Below are 25,287 nucleotides of genomic sequence, written 5' to 3'. Positions count from 1 at the left end.
GGTTTACCGCAAGTCTGTGTGGTTAGTGCAGACTGGATGCCTTGTGATAGGGGTCCATTTGGTGTTTGAATCTCTTAACACCTCAGAAAGGGTAAATCCTATTTGTTTATTTTATTCCATCACTATGTTTATTGCACCCATATATCCTTACAATCAATCCGATGAGAGCTTTATACAAAAATATCGTTGGACAAAATAAGGACCAATAAGGATAAATGAGGATGTGGTTTGTCAAAATGGTTCCCGGAAAAGTGAAAACAAAAATAACAAAAATATATCGTTGTTAAGATTTTGAGAGAAACATTTCTGGAGCAGAGCGTAATGCACCTCCAATGTCAACTACTGGGGGACTGGTTAATGACTTCTTTTGGAATGTAAAATGTGGTTTTGTAATTACCACGTTTGGTTACGTGTTGACTGTTGAAACCTTTAAATAAAAGTTGCATAAAATGGATACGCGTTCAAAATTCCTCAGCAGTTTAGAGCGAATCGAAATCCGCAAATACGCCATCAGCTATGCTCTACCCACTGCTGGCTGAAAGCCTCCCTTCAATCATGGCTGCGATGCCAAAAAGCCACCGAGGTTTTTCTGCCCATGAGCTCCGATCTTATCGCTCCATCTGCGTCCATCGGTTATCATCCCTCATCGCCGTGCTGCCCTGACCAAACTCACCAGAACGCCTGCACAGTCATTACATTGTCCTGCAAGGGATTGCGGTCGTCCTGAAGCCACCCCCATCCCCCCCCCCCCAACTCTACCAGAGAGAGAGAGAGTGGGAGGAGAGGCAGTGTCCGTAGAGTCGTGGCGGGACCCTGACAGTTCACGATGAGAAGTCAGGGGCCCTGATGCTGATGGGAAGATTGCCAGGTGGGGTAGACACGTGACTGCGCCCCGCGTGACCTCTTGACCCGCACCCTTCCCGTGCCCTTAGAAGAACAGCCCCCACCCCCCCCCCCCGTAGCCCCTGGGCGACAGGTACTGTGAGGCCCCCAGTAATTTTTTTTGTCAAGGCGCTCTTCCCCCTCCAACCCAGCTTAAATATACGCTCCAAGCCTGGTGGTGTTTCATTCAGACGCTGTCTTTCCGACATACCTGTTCTTCACCTGAGGACGGCTGCTTGCGTTGTGGCCGAAACGTCGTGAGAATTATTTTATTATGTTTTATTTTTATTATTTTATTATTTCCCTTCTACGTGACGACTTTACCGAAAGAACCAAGAAGATGAATCCCTGCAGTCACGAAAGCTTTAAATCGAAATAAAACATTTAAGGAACACAACTTAAACGGCAAACTAGAGGACAGTGCAGCGGTGCACTCGCAACTCCAAACCATCGCGACGGCGCTGAAGCAAACGAGAGAAACACAACGGGGGGCGGCATCGTGCACTCAACAGAAGTGAAAGACCCGTCACGGTGCCCACGCCACTGCGTGGCAGGCCTGGCAGCTCAGAGCGAGGGCTCTAGAGCATTCCGACCAACTCCTATCCACCTACCACCAGGGGTCGCAAACGGGTTTTGATTCCTTACCCGTACCCGGCCGCACCAGGGTCGCAAACGGGTAGCCGTACTCATACTTGATACCCGGATACCCATACCCGGCTGGGTATCGGGTAGGGTACGGGTATCGGGTACCCGGTTGTGACCTCTGCCTACCACCCAGCGAGTACGTGGGCGGTTGATGTGCACATGCGTGCACGTGTCATTGTGCTGGATACACAAAACAAAGGCTCAGCGACGTTTTTGCACGTGCTTTGATAATCTTTCCTGTTGCTTAACGAAGGTCGACAAGTCTGTCCGTCCACACCGCTCGTGTTTCACGTCCGGCGGCCGTCGTTTGAGCGAAAGGCGGTTCGCTTCGGCGGTGTCACCGCACGGACGCGTCGGCTGTCGGATCCGGCAAAGGGAAGGAGGCATCGGCGAGGGTGCGGCGATTGGCATTGGCCGCCACGACCTCGTGACCTTTGGGCCCTGCCCCCGTTGCAGGCGACACCCGCGTGGACGGGCAGCCGCACCACGCAGACTCCGGCTCATCCTCTCGGCAGCGGCGGCGGCTTCAGGGGCTATCAATCAAACAAAGACGGCGGTCGCCGCATCGTCATCGTCATCATCGTCATCGTCATCATCGTCATCATCATCGTCATCATCTTCATCATCTTCATCATCATCGTCATCATCATCGTCATCATCGTCATCATCGTCATCATCGTCATTATCGTCATCATCGTCATCGTCGTCATCGTCGTCATCATCATCGTCATCGTCGTCATCATCGTCATCGTCATCATCGTCATCATCGTCGTCATCATCGTCATCATCATCGTCATCATCGTCGCGGCGCTTTCAGATGCACTTCCGCAGCCGCCTGGAACGCTCACCACGGGAGCCGCGCACTTTTTGAAACGACCATCCAAATTGAAAACTAATCTATTCACAACCGTTTTTGTCCTTCCCCCCCTCCCACCCCCTGCTCCCGCATCTCTGATCAGCGCGGTTGGCATCGTACTCACACGCACCTGCATCTGGCCCAGTGGGTGGGTGCTGCATTCCGGCGTCGGTCAACCACCGCTCCCCCCCCCCCTCCCGCGTCACGTGGAGGAGCTGCTCGCCGTGGGGGTCTCCGCCAGCACGGCCTGCAGCAGGCGCATGTAGCGGAGCGTCGCTCGCAGCGTCTCCGCGTTCGACGGGCGGCAGTGCGAAAGCTCCAGCGGCACCAGCTGACGCAGGCGCTGGAACATGCGCTTCAGGTTACGCACCTGAGGGCACACGGGCACGCACGGATGGACACGCAGGCGACACGCGGTCAAGCCGGGGGCGGGGCGCTCAGAGCGAAGCGGCAACGAGGGTTCAAGCGGCGATCCGGTGATCACCGATTCACTCCGTTCACTCGCTGGCGGTCAGTCGCCTTCCGATCGCACTTCTTTTGCCGCCAGCGTGGTTCTCGTTGCCGTGAATGTCACTCGTTCTGCCCCCCGTGGCGAGGACTCGGCTCTACCAAACTCAACCGTCTCGTGTCACCCCCAGAGGTCGCAAACGGGTTTTGATTCCTTACCGGTACCCGTATCTCGGCCGCATCAGGGTCGCAAACGGGTACGCGTACCCGGCCGTACCCGTACCCTACCCGGCCGGGTACGGGTATCGGGTACCCGATTGCGACTCTGGGATGAAGCCATGTTGCAGGCGCGGGTTGGTTTATTCTAGGAACTTGAATTGTGAGAAGAGACAAGACGTTGGGAATGAGTGACAAACGGTGACTCACCAGTGACTCACGGTCTACCCGTACCCGGCCGCACCAGGGTCGCAAACGGCTACCCGTACCCTCACCCGGCCGGGTACGGGTAGCCGGGTATTGGGTAGGGTATCGGGTACCCGGTTGCGACCTCTGGTCACCCCGTACCGCGTTCAGCAACGACCAAACCGCAGGTCACGATCACGCGAAGTCTCTCAAAGCACCCACACTCGGACAGATTAGCGGAACGCGAGAGAGACGGGCACGTGGGAGGATGGACACACGGACGGATGGATGGAGCCGAGTTTTAAGTTAAACAATCATTTGATTTACACATCTCTTCACGTGACGACAAGCTACTTTACACATTTGAAAGGGCAACCGCCACCTCCCCCAGCGGCAGCTGTCACCACGTGACACCTGGGCTGCAGTCGGGCCAGTAGGGAGGAGACTGCCGCTGGCAGCTGCAATCCCCATTGATACAGGGACAGCGCCGGTGTTTACAATGTCGCTGATTTGGGCCATGCCGTGCCCGCAACCACAATGGCCGCAGTAATGGCCGGGGTGGCCTGCGAGATCCGAACCAAATCTCGAACGTGCCACCGCTGAACCATGTCACCCCCCCCCCTCCAAGTTTGATTTTAGTCTGAGTCAACCTAGGGGATCGTGGCCTCTCACCCGGCGTCTCTCGCGCAAGATCGCTTTGCTCCTCTTAGCAGCAGCCGTCCTCGGGGAGGCCGGTGAGCACCAGCGGCAGTAGTGCGACGAGGAGGTGGAGGAGGTGGAGGAGGTGGTGGAGGAGGAGGTGGTGGAGACGGTGGTGGAGGTGGTGGAGGAGGTGGTGGAGGAGGAACCCGCCAGAGTCCTGCAGAGCCCAGCTGGAATCTGAGACCCCTTGAGAACCACGCAGGACGACCACGCTGGCAGCATCGGCTGCTGCTGCTGCTGCTGTTGTTGCTGCTGCTGCTGTTGCTGCTGCTGCTGCTGTTGCTGCTGTTGCTGCTGCTGTTGCTGCTGCTGCTGCTGTTGCTGCTGGTGGTGTTGCTGCTGCTGCTGGTGGTGGTGGAGCTGCTGGTGGTGTTGGTGGAGTTGCTGCTGGTGGTGGAGCTGCTGGTGGTGGAGCTGCTGGTGGTGGTGGTGGAGCTGGTTGTGGAGCTGCTGGTGGTGGAGCTGCTGGTGGTGGTGTTGGTGGAGCTGCTGGTGGTGGTGGTGGAGCTGCTGGTGGTGGAGCTGCTGGTGGTGGAGTTGCTGGTGGTGGAGCTGCTGCTGCTGCTGGTGGTGGAGCTGCTGGTGGTGGAGCTGCTGGTGGTGGAGCTGCTGGTGGTGGTGGAGCTGGTTGTGGAGCTGCTGGTGGTGGAGCTGCTGGTGCTGGTGCTGCTGGTGGTGGAGCTGCTGGTGGTGGAGCTGCTGGTGGTGGAGTTGCTGGTGGTGGAGTTGCTGGTGGTGGAGGACGATGGGAGTGCGTCGTGGCGAGGAGCCGTGTTGCGTCTCGCTGCGCTGCACGTCAGAGAAGCTCTGCGGCGCCGCCGTGCGGAACAATCGCACCGCGCCGCCCGGCTGGCCCGGCCCTCGGCGCTGCGGAAGGACACGCGCACGGCAAGAGCGACCGCCCCCCCCTCTTGATGGAGGGTATATCTTTTGGCCTACTTTTCCACGACTCGGGAAGAGGCGATAATTGTTTTTTTACCCTTCTATCTGGCAACAAAACTGACACCTTTTTTACAAGGAGTTATGTTTGCATAGACCACAATGCCTGCAGTCATAATACAAACAAAAAACACAACTCTGATAATGTATGCACTGTCCTTGAAGTTGATTGGTCCTCACCCGAGACAGCTTTCCTTGGACCAGATGACGCCAAAAGGCGTCAGTTTTGTTGCCAGATAGAAGGGTAAAAAACCAATTATCATATTTTTACTGGCAAATGAGGTTCCCATAGAGTCGGGAAGAGGTGTCGGTTACCCCCCCGGCGCCTTAGCCCAGCGCACGCGACCCGCCCCGTCGCGTCTCGGCGCGTCGGACGCGTTCGCAGGGTCACGTCACGCGAGTTTGTTTTCACGGGTCAAGTCGAGGTCGAAGCGATTCGCTGCTCGGGTGAGCGGCGGTGCTCGTGTCCGGTTTTACAGCCCTGAGCCTGATGGTGGGAATTCCACGTTCCTCTGGCGGGGGGCGATCCCTTTCAACTCCACCCCACAAACGGGCAACTGGACACACGGACAGGTTTGTTCGTATCTCTGAAACTTCGTAAGTCGAATGCTCGTGAGTCGAAGAGTCCCCGTAGTTTTTTGCGGAATGCGCAAAGGCTGAGTGCTCCTACCACGCTTCCGTGCGTCGTGTGAAACCACCGAGTCTTTATGACGCAAACCACAAAAAAACACCTCGTTGTGGAAATAAGTAGCAAAAGAGCCGAGCTGGCAATCAGCCTCCCCATATCTGTGCCTCCAAATAAAACTATAACGGTTGTTCTTTAACACGTCCCATCAGCACCACGGCCTTCTGGCGAGTGCGCCATTCCATGGGCGTTGGTTGTCACCACCTCTAGGCCAGCTTCCACTGCCGTGGCGTCATCAGCAGAGCCCCCTTGCGTTGAGCCACCTGTGTGTGGACCGCTACTTCTGGATGGAGGACCGCTCGCCAGAGGTCGCAAACGGGTTTTGATTCCGTACTCGTACCCGTACCCGGCCGCACCAGGGTCGCAAATGGGTACCCGTACCCGTACCCGACCGGGTACTGGTACCCGTTCCCTACCCGTACCCTACCCGAAATGAGTGACAAACGCTTACTCACCAGTGACTCACGGCCTACCCGTACCCTACCCGAAATGAGTGATAGCCAGGTATCACGCCGTAAGCCCCACTGTCAACAAGCACTATTCCTTTTTCACAATCTTCAACTTTTTATTAGTTGAATTAGCCATTTTGTGTAGTTTTGTTTAATGATTCATTAAATGGTGCGCTATCGACCGTACCAACTCACACACGTTCGGTGGGGTGGAAGGGGCCATTTTTCTGTCATTTCGACACTGCGCAGGGTAACACACGAAATCACAGCTCACTTCAAGCATCTATCCATCTTTTTTCTCTCATTTCTATTACTCTTTTTTCATAATACAGCGTACACATTAACCAATGTTTTACGACAGTATACATATTTACACAATATAACACGCTTTTTCCCCTGCCTACAGCTATAACATTTAATGTCCTTAGACAACAAAGTCCAGCCAATATGTCTTTTTGCCCACAAACTTTCCTGTCGTGAGCAGGACTCTACGTCACAAACTATTATTACTTTAACATTTATTTTTAAATCCTTTATATTAAGTTCACTTGCTTGCGCGCTTACGACCGTGCAAATCTTTCGGTCGTTTTTTAACCCACTTCTCGTGATCCAATCGAGCTGACATTTTGCACACAGACTCGTTGTGCGTGACAATTAATTTTCGTGAAATTTTTGTTCCAAATTTTTACACTTTTTAGGATTTTTAAAATATTTAATTACCAATTGCTTAATGGTGGCAGGCAATCATCTGACCCATAGGTGGCAGCCATCTCAAGCCAGAGGACGAGAGGACTCTAGCCGCCACGCATATAAAGGATTTATAGTGAAAAACTTAGTTTTTACGGGTTAATTTTTTGACTTTCAAGATGTTCCATTACTATAGGTTACATGTGTAGTGGGTCCAAGACAAGGCGAGACGGTTCGCTAGACGCTGGAGGCAACACGTTTATTCAACTAGGGAACCATAACACAGAAAAATAACGGCCCCTCACACCCGATAACCTGAGGCAGTCCCTCCAGACTAACGTGCCCTTACTCTGGTTATAGCACTAACCCTACACTGGTTATGTCTGAACCCGACCCTAGCCAGTGGCGAATGGCGGTTGTTGTTGGGCTCTTCACTTCAGGGTCTTCAGGGTAGCTCTTGAGTCTTCAGATCTTCAGATCTTCAGGTGGATGAAGACTGCCGAACCCGTTCAGGGTTCCGGCTTTTATAGCCATTCCAGGGTCTCTCCGCCCCTAGCCAAGCCTGACTTCTGTAACTCTCTAGAGGGCCCTGGAACATCCCCCAGTCCCCCTCTTGGGGTCTGGGGGCCCTATTGGCCCAACGGCCCTGTTCGTCCCACCTGGTCTGTATACCACACCCTGTTGACGCATGTCCGCTATTACAGGTAAGCTCCATGATCATACGCATACAGCCCAACAATGACGCTACATCATCCCCCCCCCCCGCCCCCTTGTAGCATCCAGCCGTCTGCTACATTCACAGGAAGCCCTAGACACATGCACGAATATGCTCAAGATGTCATGTCATATGTTCGAGCGTATGGATGTCCCGACGTATTTATTACCTTTACATGTGTAATGCGAGCGTCAATGGGGTTGTTGCTGGGCTCTGGTCCAATCACGCGGCCCGGGGCATTGGGGGGCGGAGCCTGGTCTGCGGGGCTTGTGGGAGGGGCCACCGTTCACCTCGGCTCCAATCGGAGGAGGCGAGGTGAATGGGGACGGAGCCAGCAGGGTAATATGGGAAGGCCGGATCTGACGATCCGGGAGGGGAGGAGTCAGGGTCACGTGGGGGGAATGGATATAAGTGGGAGCCCGGAAGAGATCGGGGCAGTCGGGGAAGTTAAGAGTCTGAGCCACGTTGGGTGGTGAGAGGGATCCGCGCCATCGGCCACGTGGCCGAAGGACCTCAGCACGCCGTTGGCCAGCGGTGTGCGGAGTACGGGAGTGGAGGAGCTAACGGAGGAGCGTGCGCGGCACGCGAGAGGGAGTGTGCGTGGGGCGCGCGCGAGACGACGCTGGTCCGAGGAGACCAGCAGTGCCTGACGGAGTCTTTTATTACACATGTAATCCAGCTTGGCCTGAGATTTAAAAAAAATGACTTTCATTCGGTCAGACACCCAGCCATCGACATGACTTAATAACCAGTGTTCAGACAAAAGACAATGCAATTAATCGAGATCACGACTAAGAGTCGTGTTTTTGGAGAAACAAGATGCTGGATAAATTTTTATTTAAAGCTTTCGTGACTGCAGGGATTCATATTATTGGTTCTTTCAGTAAAGTCACGTAGAAGGGAAATAATCAAATAATATAAATATTAAACAATAAAAATTCTCACGACCTTTCGACTGCAACACAAGCAATCATCATCAGGTGTGAAATCCACAGCAAGAACGTTTGAAAAAAATGGCGTTTTTTCTGCCACTTTTGGCGTTTTTTCCGCCACTTTTTTCAAACTTTCTTGATGTGGATTTCACACCTGATGATGATTGCTTGTGTTGCAGTCGAAACGTCGTGATAATTTGTATTGTTTTATATTTATATCATTTTATTTCCCTTCTACGTGACTTTACCGAAATAACCAACAATAAGATGCTGGATGTACTCAATTGAGTGGCAGAAACGGGGACTCCCACATGCTCGTATTCTAACCTGGCTGAAAAAAAAAATGCATCCAATCCAAATCGATGTTTTATCTGCCGAGTTTTCAAATCCAGAGGAAGACCCAAATCTGCTTGCAGCAGTGACCGCAAACATGATTCATGGGCCATGTGGAAACCTTAATGTCAATGCAGCATGTACGAAGGTCAGACAGTGCAGCAAGAAATATCCGAGACAATTGATTAAAGACACAGAAACTGGAGACGATGGATATCTTCGCTGTAGAAGGCGAGCTCCGGCAGATGGTGGATACGAAGCAAGACTGAAGATTAGAGGCAACACGGATATCGAAGTGAGCAGGTGGGTTGTTCCATAATCTCCCCTTCTTTCTAAAATGTTTCAGGCGCACATTAATGTGAAATACTGTAACTCGGTGAATTCCATCAAATACATTTGCAAGTATGTCAACAAGGGAAGCGACATGGCTGTTTTTGGACTCGCTAGTGAAAACAGCCGTGACGAGGTTTCTCGGTACCAGTTGGGAAGGTGCATCAGTAGTAATGAAGCAGTTTGGCGGATTTTCAGTTTTCCTAATCACGACCGCCACCCCACCGTTGTTCGCCTCACTGTTCATTTAGAGAACGGCCAGAGAGCCGACTTCACAACTGACGACGCCCGGTTAGTTGCCGCTGAACCACCAAACACAAATCCTTTGACAGCCTTCTTTCAATTCTGTCTACAAGACCCATCTGCGAGCACATTGCTGTATCCTGAGATTCCCCAATATTACACTTGGAATTCGTCAAGCAAAGTCTTCTGCAAAAATGGAGTACCAGTTCCAGGACAGGATGCGTTTGCAAGCGAAGCCTTGGGACACGTCTACACAGTTCACCCAAACAACGGTGAATGTTTCTTGTCTCAGAATGCTACTTCACACAGTTCGAGGACCAACTTCTTTCGCAGCTCTAAAAACTGTAAACGGTGACGTATGTCAAGGCGCTCTTCCCCCTCCAACCCGGCAGCTTAAATAGACGCTCCAAGCCTGGTGCTGTTTCATTCAGACGCTGTCTTCCCGACAGACCTGTTCTTCACCTGAGGACGGCTGCTTGCGTTGTGGCCGAAACGTCGTGACAATTATTGAATTCCGTTTTATTTTTATTATTTTATTATTTCCCTTCTACGTGATGACTTTACCGAAAGAACCAAGAAGATGAATCCCTGCAGTCACAAAAGCTTTAAATCGAAAAGTATGTCAGACTTATAGAGAAGCTTGCCAAAAGCTTAGTTTAATAGATGATCACAACTGGGATACTACATTATCAGAAACAGCGTTAACATCTTTTCCAGAGCAAATAAGAAGCCTTTTCGCCATCTTATCGACCTGCAACCCATCCAACCCGAGCAGCCTGTGGGAGAACTATCGAGGAACCGTGAGTGATGATATAGTCGCAAAAGCCTGCAGAGACAACACAAAGCTCCATTTGAAATTTTGTCCGGAGGTTTTTAACGAGGTGCCAATATTGTTGGAAGATAAATGTCTAGCCATCAATAACTAGACACTGCTTCAGTTAGGCGTACAACCTCCAGAGCGGAATGAGCCTGATCTACTTAATACAGACCTTACGAGAGAAAAAAACTACAACGTTGAAGAGCTACGAAGATACGTAGAATCAAGAAAACCGCTGTTAATCGACGACCAACGAAAAACATGACATCATGGGCCACATCAGAAGGGGACAAGGTGGAATATTTTTCTCGATGCTCCAGGCGGAAGAGAAACACTTCTGACAAACTGACTCCTTGCTGAAATCCGAATGCAGAATGATTTGGCACTTGCAATCGCATCGCCTGGCATTGCATCTGTAATGAGAGAGCGCCGTCTAGGGACGACGAGGGCTAATTGATTCTAGATTTGAAGCTTTTGTGACTGCAAGGATTCATGTTCTTAGGTTTTTTCGGTAAAGTCATTTTTTTACAATTAATAAAAGTAAAATAAAAATAAAATAAAAATCACCTATAAACTTATAGCTGATTTTTATTTTATTTTACTTTTTATTATTACAAATAATAAATTACAATTAATAAAAGTAAAATAAAATAAAAATCACCTATAAACTTATAGCTGATTTTTATTTTATTTTACTTTTTATTATTACAAATAATAAATTACAATTAATAAAAGTAAAATAAAAATAAAATAAAAATCACCTTTAAACTTATAGCTGATTTTTATTTTATTTTTATTTTACCTACGTGACTTTACCGAAAAAACCTAAGAACACGAGGGCTAATTGTACAGTCACTGCGGGGTCACTAATATACAATGAGAAGGAAGGGCTCCATCTGGGCCAAAGGCAACGGGCGGAGCTCGTGGCTGCTGTGTGCGGGAACCATCCGGAAGGTTCCACGAGGAGGCGTGGCTCGAGGCGGAGCTTAGCGATGTGAGGAGAGGCGGCGAGAGGACGCCACGACATCTACAATCTGAGCACCGTGACGTGTCGCCAGTAACTACAACCAGCTTCATCAGGCGACAGCCAGATTTGTGGAGAAGTCTTGGATTGTGTGAGGAGCTCACAAATCCTTGAAAGATCTGGACAAAGTCCCATCGGTGAGCGAGTGAGCCACTCCCAACGCTCTCACCCCTGGAGTCTCCTTACCCTCCTCACCAGCCTACACCTCACCACCCAGCCCCTCCTCACCACCCTACACCTCATCTCTTCCTCCTCACCCTCGCCCTGCGCTTCCTCTCCAGCTGGCGTATCTCAGCCATGATGGCGTCTATCTGCTTCAGAATCCGGCTCTCCTCCTCCGCCCTCTTGTCACCCTCCTCCTCACCCTCCTCCTCCTCCTCCTCCGCCTCTTCGCCCGACTTGCAGTCGCCGCCATCGGCTGCACTGCGTGATCTCCGTAGTCTCCTCCTCCTCCTCCTCGTCCTCCTATTCCTCTTCCTCATCTCCCTCTCCTCCTCCTCCTCCTCTTCGTTGTCCGCCTCCTCCTCCTCGTCTCCCGCTCTGTCGACGCTCGGCTGGAGGCGGCTGGCACGGAACTTCAGCACCAGCCTGCGCACGCCCCCCGTAGCCCCCACCTCCTCGTCGTCGTCGTCGTCCCTCCGCTCCTTCGCCTCGTCACCCTCCACCACCACCACCTCCTCCTCCTCCTCGTCGTCGTCCCTCCGCTCCTTCGCCTCGTCACCCTCCACCACCTCCTCCTCCTCCTCGTCATCGTCCCTCCGCTCCTTCGCCTCGTCACCCTCCACCACCACCTCCTCCGGCGACACGGCAGTAGCCGTTGTTGACGTTGACCACGAAGACGACGACGACGACGACGTGTCCTCCGACAACGACAAACAGCCGGACAGCGGCGATGACGACGCTCTCTGCCGCTGATATTGTTGCTGCAGTCGTCGTCGCCATCGACGTGTCGTCAGGGCACCACGACGAGCCCGGCGCTTCTCGCTGGGCGCTGGCGGCTCGTCCAGCAGCGAGGACAAGTGCAATGCCGCCTCACGCAGGGCCCGGCGCTGCTTGTCTGTGAGCGGCGGCGCCGCCGGCATCGGAGGAGACGGAGGAGACGGAGGAGACGGAGGAGAGCGGCAGGTAGAGGAGCCCGGAGCGGGATCGGGATTCGGTTCCGCCGGGCAATCCGCCACCGCCACCGCCTCCTGCCGCTTCCTTAGCGGCGAGCGCTCGGCCAAAACCTCCTCCTCCTCTTCCATCACCTCGTCCACCTCGTCCACCTCTTCCTGTCCTCCTCTCGCTCCGCCTCCTCCACCCCTTCCGCTCCCCCTCCTGCCCTGGCCCCGCCACCAAAAGCTGATCTGTCTCTCCCATTCCGCACGCGGTCGAACAGCGGCCTCCCTGCGTCTCTCTGCCTCCTCCACCTCCTCCTCCACCTCATCCACCGCCTCCTCCACCACCTTCTCCACCACCTCCTCCATCACCTCCTCCACCGCCTTCTCCACCACCTTCTCCACCGCCTCCTCCACCACCTCCTCCACCACCTCCTCCACCGCCTTGTCCACCACCTCCTCCTCCACCGCCTTGTTCACCACCTCCTCCACCGCCTCCTCCACCGCCTTGTCTACCACCTCCTCCACCGCCTCCTCCTCCACCTCCTCCACCTCCTCCTCTTCCACCCCTTCCTCCACCCCCTCCTCCACCACCTCCTCGCCCGCTGGCCCCGACTCTCCGCCACCGTCTCCGCGCTCCGGGGCGATTCCCAGCGGAGTCTCCCGGTGGCGCCCCCCCTCGGGAGCCGCCGGGAACGTCACGGGGCGACGACGACGACGCCGACGACTGCGGGGGGGCGGGGGGGGTGGGGGGGGTGGGGGGGGCGGGGAGGGGGCCCCGGCGTGGGCCCGGGCCCCGCGGCGTCACCGCCAGTGGCGCCATCGACGGGGCGGGCGACCTTGAAGGGCGCCGCGTGAGAATCGTCGTCCGTGTAGCGCTTGGGCGCTACGCGGACGAGACGGGAGGAGCGAGTCCTCTCGGAGGGGGCGGTGGCGGCCGTGGCCGGGGTCAGGGCTGGGGGAGGCCATCCGGGGAGCCGCTGGAGGGGGGGGGGGAGGACGTGGGGTCAGATTCCAGCATTCAGCACACAAACATCCTATCTCCCGTGGTAGTAGTGGTGGTGGTGGTATTGGTGGTAGTGGTGATGGTAGTGGGAGTGTTGTTTTTTTCAGCCCTTGAATCTGGTGCAACCGCAACAAACAAAAGACAAAAACATGAACAAGAAAACATCTTAAAGTGAATATGTGACTGAGTGCAAACAGAAAATCCAGGAAAAAACAGCACAATATTTCAGAAAAAGCACTGTACACCAACGCTGTGTGCAAAAATCCCAGTGGGATGCAAGTCAAACAACAACAACCACCACTAGACAACTTAGATTAAGGCCATCAGTTTAACTCCGTACTACAACAAACATGGCCAAACAAATACACTTTTCGAAATCACCAAAATAAAGCCATAAAAGCAATGTAACAGTGATCTGTGACCTAATTTTCACAATAAACGACGTAAACATGTGCCTCCAAACCCTGCAGCCATAGGTGGCTGCGTGAGTCACTCACAACAGCAGGATCATCATCAGGAGTATCAAATTGTTGGTAGTGATGGTAGTGGTGGTAGTAGTGGTGGTGGTAATGGTGGAAGTGGTGGTGGTAGAAGTGGTGGTGTAATGGTGGTGGTAGTGGAGGGAGTAGTGGTGGTAATGGTGGTGGTGTCCGGCAAAACAACCCCCTACTATCACCCAGCTTAATAACCAGGCTACAGTCTACATTATAGACTGTCAGTACACTCACCCAGCTTAATAACCAGGCTGCAGTCTACATTATAGACTGCCAGTACACTCAGCTTAATAATGTAGACTGTAGCCTGGTTATTAAGCTGGGTGAGTGTACTGACAGTCTATAATGTAGACTGTAGCCTGGTTATTAAGCTGGGTGAGTGTACTGGCAGTCTATAATGTAGACTGTAGCCTGGTTATTAAGCTGGGTGAGTGTACTGACAGTCTATAATGTAGACTGTAGCCTGGTCATTAAGCTGGGTGAGTGTACTGGCAGTCTATAATGTAGACTGTAGACTGGTCATTAAGCTGATGTACTGGCAGTCTATAATGTATACTCTACACTACAGTCTACATTATAGACTGTCAGTACACTCACCCAGCTTAAGAACCAGGCTACAGTCGACATTCGAGATTTTAAAGCTTTTTTTAATACTTTTATTCACTTTATTTTTCTTTCCACGTAACTTTACCGAAAGAACCAAAGAATATTTTATTCCTGCAATCACGAGAGTTTTAAGTCAAAATGACACAATCGGTATTTTTATCCCAGCCACTAACTTATCTTCACCATCATCATCCAGATAATGATCTTCATCAGAAATTCCCCATCATTGTCTTCCACTTCTTGCTGTTGCATTGCTTTCATGGCTTTATATTGGTGATTTCGAAAAGTTTTTTTGGTTTGGCCATGTTTGTTTGTTGATGTACAGAGTTAGACTGATGGCCTTAATCTAAGTTGTCTTGTGGTTGTTGTTGTTGTTTGACTTGCATCCCACTGGGATTTTTGCACACAGCGTTGGTGTACGGTGTTTTTTTCTGCAATATTCTGCTGTTTTTTCTTGGATTTTCTGTTTGCACTCAGTCACATAGTCACTTTAAGATGTTTTTTGTTCATGTTTTTGTTTCTTCTTTGTTGCGGTTGCACCCGATTCAAGAGCCGAATGGCTCACAGGGCTCTGTACCTAATACATGAACTTGAAATGAACTTGAACTTGCCCGCAATTCCTCTCTTGTTGCGGGTCTCGGATCGATAATTTGCAGCGTGCTCTGTAGATTTGACCCCTACGCGATGTCACAGAAGCAAACGCATAGTGGGTGCAATTCTACAAAGCACAGATGCAATTTTATTCCAGCCACGATGTCCATTTTAAGCATTAAAGTACTCGCTGAAAAAGAAAACAGTCATCTCAACGAATACTGGCACATCTCATGCCCCTCATGAGGTAAACTATTCACAAATTCAAGCGTTTGTATTTTGTCAATGGAATGACCATAGACTCAGCACTGCACCATAGACTCAACACTGCACCATAGACTCAACACTGCACACAGACTCAACACTGCACCATAGACTCAACACTGCACATAGACTCAACACTGCACCATAGACTCAACACTGCACCATAAACTCAGCACTGCCCATTGACTCAACACTGCACCATAGACTCAGCACTGCCCATTGACTCAACACTGCACCATAGACTCAACACTGCACCATAGACTCAGCACTGCACTATAGACTCAACACTGCACCATAGACTCAACACTGCCCAGACTCAACACTGCACCATAGACTCAGCACTGCACCATAGACTCAACACTGCACCATAGACTCAACACTGCACCATAGACTCACCACTGCACCACAGACTCAACACTGCACCATAGACTCAACACTGCACCATAGACTCAACACTGCACCATAGACTCAACACTGCACCATAGACTCAACACTGCACATAGACTCAACACTGCACCATAGACTCAACACTGCACCATAGACTCAACACTGCCCATAGACTCAACACTGTACCATAGACTCAACACTGCCCATAGACTCAACACTGCACCATAGACTCAACACTGCACCTGGAAACCATCTGCAAATCACGGGCTGGACATTGGAGGACATTGCTTACCTCGTGTTTTCCCTCACGAGAGGCGATCTCGTGCCTCTGTGGGGTCGTCATCGTCGTTAATTTCGACACCGAAATTTAAACAAAAACATCAAAAATCGCCCTCACCACTCTCAAGATGGCGGCTGGCACCACGTGGGTAGGCGGGAACCTAATCTGATTGGCTCCGAGGTGGAGCGGGGAGGGGCGTCACGTGGGTAGGGGGAACCTAATCTGATTGGCTCCGAGGCGGAGCGGGGAGGGGCGTCACGTGGGTAGGGGGAACCTAATCTGATTGGCTCCGAGGCGGAGCGGGGAGGGGCGTCACGTGGGTAGGGGGAACCTAATCTGATTGGCTCCGAGGCGGAGCGCGGGGAGGGGCGTCACGTGGGTAGGGGGAACCTAATCTGATTGGCTCAAAGGCGGAGCGGGGAGGGGCGAGAAGGAGGAGCCAAATAAAATTAGCGGGAAAACAAATCCCGCATCACGTGGGTAAGAAGGACCTAACCTGATTGGCTGTAAGGCGTTGGCTTTGACCAATCAGAGAGCTCCAATCACTGCAGAAGGTCTGTGTTGTATCTGTGTGTCTGTGTGTGTGTCTGTGTGTGTATCTGTGTGTGTGTGTCTGTGTGTGTATCTGTGTGTGTGTCTGTGTATGTCTGTGTGTGTATCTGTGTGTATCTGTGTGTGTGTGTGTTTATCTGTGTGTGTATCTGTGTATGTCTGTGTGTGTATCTGTGTATGTGTCTGTGTATGTCTGTGTGTGTGTGTATCTGCGTGTGTGTCTGTGTGTGTGTCTGTGTGTGTATCTGTGTGTGTGTCTGTGTGTGTGTGTCTGTGTGTGTATCTGTGTATGTCTGTGTGTGTATCTGTGTATGTGTCTGTGTATGTCTGTGTGTGTGTGTATCTGCGTGTGTATCTGTGTGTGTGTCTGTGTGTGTATCTGTGTGTGTATCTGTGTGTGTGTGTCTGTGTGTGTATCTGTGTGTGTGTCTGTGTGTGTATCTGTGTGTGTGTGTCTGTGTGTGTATCTGTGTGTGTGTCTGTGTGTGTATCTGTGTGTGGGGAGCGGTAGTGTAGCGGTTAGCGCGCTGCGCTATGAACCTGGCGACCCGGGTTCGATTCTCGCTCACGGCTAACACCAGTGACGAATATCTGAACCGGTCCTGGGCCTCCCCTAGGTCGACTCAGCCTTAAATGAGTACCTGGTGCGGTGTGTAAACATCGCTACTGGGGAGACAAAGGCGGTCGGGCGTGGTACTGGCCACCCACCCCCTCGTGTACCGTTCTGGCCTTCATAGGTGCTCGCTAACAGCACTTGCCCCTACAGTCTGTTAAGGCTATACGGGGGATCTTTATCTTTATTTTTTTATCTGTGTGTGTATCTGTGTGTGTGTCTGTGTATGTCTGTGTGTGTATCTGTGTGTATCTGTGTGTGTGTCTGTGTGTTTATCTGTGTGTGTATCTGTGTATGTCTGTGTGTGTATCTGTGTATGTGTCTGTGTATGTCTGTGTGTGTGTATCTGCGTGTGTATCTGTGTGTGTGTCTGTGTGTGTATCTGTGTGTGTATCTGTGTATGTCTGTGTGTGTATCTGTGTATGTGTCTGTGTATGTCTGTGTGTGTGTATCTGTGTATGTGTATCTGTGTACGTGTGTCTGTGTGTGTGTGTCTCTGTGTGTGTGTGTCTCTGTGTGTGTGTGTGTCTGAGTGAGTTTCTGAACAACACCACCACCACCAACTTCACCACAACCACCACGTCGGCAATATGTCACCGTGCGCATTCCACACTGCTACACTTAGAGGGGGCGACCAGGACGCTCATTAAACCGGGGGGGGGGGGTCATTGCTGGTAAATGGAGAAGTCTGTCCTCCTATGGCGCGTGTGTTCACACCGCGAATCGGATACAAAGCGGCGATTCGCGTATTAGGGAACACACTTTTTTGACGACGCGAATCGAACACAACGCGGCTTTTGGCGAACAGAACGACGTCGGGATTCGCGGTTCTACGGCCGCCGCCTCGGTGTAGTGGGATGCTGCTGGATGCTTCTAGAATTCTACACCGTTAAAATCTTAACTCACGATTTTATTGATGAAGAAACTGTGAAATGAAGAGTTGCAAAACTCAGTCGAAGTTAGCCGGGGGTTGAACTCAGATCGCATGATTTAGTCTTGAGTGCAAACCATTACATCACAGGACCATCACAGCGCATCGCCATGCAATGCGATCTCTGTTCGGCAGTGTCTCGAGCTACATTATGTTAATAAAATAATTTACCGCCGGTTTCATTGCAATTTCAGCTACCAGGGTACAGGAATCAAAGCCCTGAGTGCTAACCACGACACCACTGACACCACAAACTTTTGGCAGAAGTTGCTCAGCCTAAGTGTAGCAAACGTTTACATCCTGATTCTTTGACGAGTGCTTGAGGACGAACCAATGCTAGTAATTAATCCGCCAAAGGTTCTAATCAGAAAAAGTAATTGCGGTTATTGATGAAACTTTACAGAGCAATGTCGAACTCCAGCTGTGAAACATTACTATTCTCAGGCACCACCAAAGTTTGAACTAAGACCCCCCCCCCCCTAGCAAATGAATGTTGTGACCAATCGTGTTGTTGTTGTTGTTTGGCAAGTGAGAGGACACCAGAGAGCCTGGAGAAAACCCAAGATCGGAGGGAGTAAGACTCAAAAGCTCAACACATTTAGATGTAACCCATTGCTCTACTGCCATCTCCTGGTCAGGAATGTATTAGCACGTCAAAAGGGGGCTTACTGCGTTGAACTAATTCGAGAAGACGCCTTTTGGCGTCATCTGGTGCAACCCACATGTGAGACTAGGCTCTAAGGAAAGCTGTCTCGGGTGTGGACCAATCAACTTCAAGGACAGTGCACATACATTATCAGAGTTGTGTTTTTTGTTTGCATTATGACTGCAGGTATTGTGGTCTATGCAAACATGACTCCTCGTAAAAAAGGTGTCAGTTTTGTTGCCAGATAAAAGGGTAAAAAACCAATTATCAAGACGAAAAGAGTGACACTTTATCACGATCCAGCAAGACTTAACTAGATTTAAATTAAAAATCCAACCTTTTTTTGAACATAGCGTAAAATATAAAACCAAGAGGTCACGCTGAAACTTGAACTCAAGATTCAAGGGTTGCAAAGAGAAAATCATCTCACGTTGGACTAATTGAATATTTTTCTGAATAGCACCCTAGGGATGGAGCCAATGGTGAGTGCGTTGATTTCTTGATGAGTGTGCACTCATGTCATGTGCGCTTTCTGTTGGTAGCCCCTGTGATTGTGCCAGGTGTAAACATTTTTAGTAGCGTTTTAAATGGAGAGTTCCATAAAAATAACTCAAAATAAAACTCAATAAAATAACACAAATTTTGAGTTAACGTTTTCAAATGAATTCATGGAAAAGTAATGCCCCTCTTCACGTGTTTGATATTAAAATGAATTATGTTTGTGAAACTGGCCAGGAGATGGCAGTACAGAAAGGATATGCGGTGTCAGGAGCAAGTGCAGATGGCTCGGTTCTCAGAAAACACTTTTCTAAATGTGGGCTCAGCAGCTGCTGCCAAGAGGTTGTGCAATGAGGCAGCTCTACGTGGGGGTTCCATGGTGTAATGGTTAGCACTCAGGACTCTGAATCCTGCGATCCGAGTTCAATTCTCGGTGGGACCTACAAATGATTATTTTTTTCTCTTTATACGTGACTTGACCGAAAGAACCAAAGAGTAATTCCTGCAGTCACGAAAGCTCCAAGTTAAGTTTTTGTTATACTCTTAGGTTTTTCGGTAAAGTCACGTAGGTAAAAAAAGAATTAATGTAAATAATAATAGAAATAAAATTATGTGATTTATTTTTTATTTCATTTTATTATTTTTTTTTTTACCTACGTGACTTTACCGAAAAACCTATAAGCATGAATCCTTGCAGTCACGAAAGCTTCAAATCTAGAATTAAGTTTTTTTTACCGACAAAGAAACTTATTTTAAGTTTTAGTAAAAAAGAAAATAAAAAATTCAATTGCATAAGCTGACTGGATCAAAATCAAATGTTCAGCTCTTTGTCCTCTCGAATGTAGTTATGAGGCCAAGTCACCTCCTGGGTACGCATCTGCATGTGAAATGATGCGTTTGCATGTATAATGGTGAAGTTGCGTGTGAAGTCACGTAGTTGCATGTGTCATGGTGTATTTGCATGTGTCCAGTAATGATCCATTGAATGCACAAGCGAAGGTGCTATGGAGATGTTAGTACAGAAATCAATTGAATCTAAATTTAGCTGAACTTTGGGTATTTCCCTCCTCGTATTGCATGGGTTTTCTCTGTACACTGGTTTCTTACCATTTTTCAAACATCCCAAAGCAGTACCCTTCTGAAAGAGGATCTTTGATAAAAGGGAAATATTATTTTAATGAAAAGGCCACGGTTAGAAGTTTAAGAAGTTAGTTGGTTTAGACAGTAATATTATTATTGTGACTGTATTCAATGTAAATCAGGGGTCTCAAACTCGCGGCCCGCGGGCCAATTGCGGCCCTCGGGACGATATTTTGTGGCCCCCACCTTAATATGAAAGTTTAATGTTAGTGCGGCCCGCGACTTTTATATTGTAGCAACCCCGCTGTTAGCTGCTGTGTGGGACAATGTTATGATGTTCTGGTTTCCTACTGTGTGCCTGTCCAGTGAATGCGGCATGCATGTGAGTGACATGGGGGGCGGGGTCGTGGGTGTGTGTGTGTTTGTGTACGTGTGAGAGTGAGTGAGAGAGAGAGCCGGGAGAGAAAAGAGTGGCTTTGGATGCGCGGAGAGCAGGAGGGTGAAATTCATAGTTTTCCGCCCTCTTTCGCGCAGGTCATGATGTATCCAGTGCTTTATTTGTAAATCACAAGGTGCCGGAACACTAAGTACATATGACAGCGCACAGGTCCCGGAACGCACATAAAACGACGCTTAAAACAGCACACACATGCCACTTACAATGCAGTGGGACTTATTTAGGCTATACTGCAGTGACGGTATCAGTCTTTGTGTCAGTGATTAATAAAGTGGCATCTTGAGCAAAGGCGACTTCTGTGTCCAGCGGAGAAAACGAACGGAACACACACACACACAATTTGTTAAATTGAAGGCAAATTCAAGGGACACCACGGCTCCTTTACGCACACGCTGCGCTGTGAGGTGTTGGGAGCTTCTTTACGGCAGACGGATTATTCTAAACCGCAGCAGTTTATAACACGTCATTGAGCTAATATCTACATTTTACAGTCTGGGCTGTTTTACATTATTATTTACACCTGATATGTTTGGATGAATTTTAATGATTTAAATTCCCTCATCCTCTGGTGGTGACATTTACGCACCGAGCCACAGACTGTACATGACGATGTGCATAATTATTTTGGTTCATCTTAGAAGTCTGCATTTGTTATTATTTTATGAAATTGTGATGCTGTTAAGAAAGCTTTATATATAACTTATTAGATTATCTTGTTATAGCGTGGCCACAAATTAGTAATTCATCCACCGATGTCAACAGGGGCTCCGTAATTTTCTAGTGATTACATTATATTGTTATATTTTATTTTAATAATTTCTTAAAAAACTTTTTTTAATATTCATATTTTTTTCGATACGAGAGGTACCGGATCTGCTCAAATAAGTCCCGGAACGCAGGCAAGCCAACACGCCGGCACAAAGTAAGCACAAAAATGTATAGAAAAATGTGATGATGTGACTGAAGGCAGTGAAAGCCCCGACAGTGGCCAGCAGCATTTGAACCCCGTGGTCACACAATGACGCTGCCTCATAGAGTCCTCTGCTCTCCCTCTTTCGGCTCTCCACTGTGCGCGCATCGGAGCGCGTCAAAGCGCAGATCCACAGCTCACACGGCTCAGATCCCCGTGCTTAGAACAGAGAAGCATGTATAGTAGCAGCCGCTACAGCTATGTCTGCCTGTGACTGGGGTGTGGGGACGAAATCTGATGGGAACGCATTACCCCCCCGCCCCCATAATCTACGCACCTGTTGTTACCGTAAAAAGCGGAAATGACGTGCATTTGCGGAAATTACGTCTCCGTGCGTCGCTGGTTGGCTAAACACTTGACTGAAACTTTATTGCGTGAGCGACAGCAAGTGGAATGAATATAGATCTTGTCACACAGCCCCAATCATGTCTTTTTCAAAGCCTGCAGTGAAGAGAAAGGTTGGTGACGAGCACAGACAATTTCAGGAAAAGTGGGAGATGCAATATTTATTTGTTGAGCACATGAGCAACCCGACGTGTCTTATTTGTACAGAAAAAGTTGCGGTGCACAAGGAATACAACCTCAAACGTCATTACTCAACTAGACATGCTGAGGAGTATGCAAAATACCAGGGAGATGAGAGAGCCAACTGGGTTGCCAATCTTAAAACATGTCTACTGAGGCAACAAAATGTATTCAAGAAAGCAACCAAAGAGAATAATGCAGCAGTCGAAGTAAGCTACGTGGTTAGTGAGATGATTGCTAAGGCAGGAAAGCCATTCACAGAAGGCGAGTTTATCAAAAAGTGCATCTTACAGGCTGCAAGTATAGTCTGTCCAGAAAAGAAAGGTCAGTTTAGCAACATCAGCCTTTCTGCTAACACGTGGCAGAGCGCATTTCAGACCTGTCAAGTGACATTTATGATCAACTGCGTGAGAAAGCCAAATTTTTCAATGCATACTCAGTCGCTCTTGACGAGAGTTCAGACATCACTGACACTGCCCAGCTCACAATATATGTCCGTGGTGTTGATGACAATTTTGAAGTGATGGAGGAGTTGCTCACAGTAATTCCAATGCATGGCCACACCACCGCTCGGGAGATATTTTGCCAGCTGTGTGATGCCATTGTGAATGCCGGTTTGCCATGGAAGAAGTTTGTTGGAATAACAACCGACGGAGCGCCATCAATGACAGGGAGGAAAAATGGACTGGTGGCACTTGTTCAAAGAAAACTAGAAGAGGAGGGTGTGGAGGAGGCCATGGCTCTGCACTGCATCATCCATCAGCAGGCCCTTTGCAGCAAATGCCTAAAGTTTGACAATGTGATGTCTGTTGTTGTGAAATGCATCAACCAAATAAGATCCAGGGGCTTAAAGCACCGGATGTTCCGTACTTTTTTTAGAGGAAATGGAGTCAGAATATGAGGATGTGCTCTACTTCACCGAGGTACGTTGGCTCAGCAGGGGAAACGTCTTGAAGAGATTTTTTGAGTTGAGAGCAGAAGTGATAAGCCTTCATGGAGAAGGATGGGGTGGCTGTTCCTGTGCTAAGTGATCCCAAATGGTTCATGGACTTCGCTTTTCTTGTTGACATCACGCATGAGCTGAATGTACTGAACAAGAAGTTACAAGGACCAGGGGCAGCTCGTCAGTGCTGCCTATGACAACGTGAGAGCATTCTCCACAAAACTTGTGTTATGGAAAGCCCAGCTCTCTCAGACAAACCTTTGCCATTTCCCAGCATGCAAGGCATGCTGGGAAATGGCAATGTGCACTAATCAGTGCACATTATCAGAGTTATGTTCTTTTGTTTGTATTATGACTGCAGGCATTGCGGTCTATGCAAACATGACTCCTTGCAAAAAGGTGTCAGTTTTGTTGCCAGATAGAAGGGTAAAGAACCAATTATCATATTTTTACTGGCAAATGAGGTCCCCATAGTGTAGATGCTTGCCCCGAGCTCTCATACTCTGATGGTGCATTGTCCTTGAGTTGTGCGCCTTTTGGCGTCATCTGGTCCAACCCATATGAGACTAGGCTCGAAGGAAAGCTGTCTCGGGTGTGGACCAATCAACTTCAAGGACAGTGCACATTATCAGAGTTATGTTCTTTTGTTTGTATTATGACTGCAGGCATTGCGGTCTATGCAAACATGACTCCTTGCAAAAAGGTGTCAGTTTTGTTGCCAGATAGAAGGGTAAAGAACCAATTATCGAAGATGATGATGTCACGCACTTTTTTCTCTTACTCCAAAATATCATTGTTGCTCTTCAACAATCTTTCACGTGGTGAGCCGCTTCGTAGAGCTGCTCGCGCTTGTGGCCGGGACGCTTCTGTGAGAGAAGCTGATGGTTTAGTGGGCCTTGCCTGGTAAGATAAACATCAACTTCAAGGAAGGTGCATACATTATCAGAGTTGTGTTTTTTGTTTGCATTCCGACTGCAGGTATTGTGGTCAATGCAAACATGGCTCCTCGTAAAAAAAGGTGTCAGTTTTGTTGCCAGATAAAAGGGTAAAAAATACAATTAACAAGAAAAAAATGGTTTAGGTTTTTTTTGTTTATTTAAAAAAAAAACTTTTTACCTTCCCTACACTTTGCGCTCCTATTGTGTTTTTGTATTGTTTGTTGTTGTGAAATGTGAACGACCTCACCTGGCATACAGGAGGTCTCCCCGTGGTCGCGTGGCTTTTTTTCCAGGTTCTCCGATTTTCCCCTCCACATTTACAAACACGCTCTCAGAGTGTTTGGCTACTATACATGTCCACATGATAGGCTACTTGGTTGAGCTGTCATTTGTGGCCAGTACACTTCTGAACAAGAGCTATACAGCTCAGTGGGCCTCACCTGGTAAAATAAAAATAAAAAGTTAATAGTACTGGACATCTGTGAAAAACAGCTTCATATCTCATCGGATTCCTCCAGTATCAATACATCTTCTCATTCTCTATAAATGGGCGCACCGTTTCATTGCTCGCCTGCTTGTGTGTGCTGCGGTCAAGTTGCGGGTGTATTCCCACCATCCTCCAAGACGCCGTGTACAGCGGTCACCCTCTGTAGAACTCCCACCAGAGCTCCTTCTGCCTGCAGTGACATGACTTCTTCTCTTTCCCACGTGTCTCGCTGCATTTCTTCTGGCGGTTGCTCTCATTCCCAGTCCACGTGTAGCGGCATCAATGCCAATCACCTGATTGGTCACCCCACCCGTTCAAGCCAACTGTTTTGACCAATCTGCAATGAGCCCACTGATGAACGTAGATCTCAGACACGACGCAGGGTTGAGTCGGTGGGAGACTGCCGGGGACTGCCAGGCTTGGCTACGAGGTGGTCAGGAGATGGCAGTGTAGCCATGGATTCTTGACTCTATCAGTGTGGAGCTTTTGAGTGCTCCCCCCCCCCCCTCTTATGTAAATGCTGTTTAATGTTTACAATAATATTGTGTTCGTGTCAGATGTTTTGAGCCCTCGTTTTCACGTTCACATTCTTGTTTTTGTGGCATTGAGACTTCATCGGCCACAATCATTCCACTTCCGGACGAAGACCTCCCCGCGCAATCGCCATCTCTCACGATCCACCGCAGGAGCCGTACACCTCGTCACGAGAGACGAACACCAAGCCACGCTCACTTGAGCAGGAGGACCACTTTAGACTCTTGACGATGCCCAATTGTCTTCGATGTGTTCATTTGTTACAGGCGATTGAGATCTCAAGAAAAACCACGTTGACAG

The 25,287-nt window shown here is 49.5% G+C and overlaps 1 non-coding gene across 1 annotated transcript; it reads left to right on the top strand.

Annotated features, from left to right (window-relative positions):
- Positions 1 to 19,423: 19,423 nt before the first annotated feature.
- Positions 19,424 to 19,495, top strand: TRNAQ-CUG (transfer RNA glutamine (anticodon CUG)). Its single transcript has one exon. It is a non-coding gene; the product is annotated as a tRNA-Gln (tRNA).
- Positions 19,496 to 25,287: the final 5,792 nt, after the last annotated feature.

The sequence above is a fragment of the Lethenteron reissneri genome, unplaced genomic scaffold (genome assembly GCF_015708825.2).
Source record: "Lethenteron reissneri isolate LAM-NWPU_2019-01 unplaced genomic scaffold, ASM1570882v1 scaffold_1433, whole genome shotgun sequence".
NCBI lineage: Eukaryota > Metazoa > Chordata > Hyperoartia > Petromyzontiformes > Petromyzontidae > Lethenteron > Lethenteron reissneri.
This window is presented reverse-complemented; position numbering and strand designations above follow the sequence as displayed.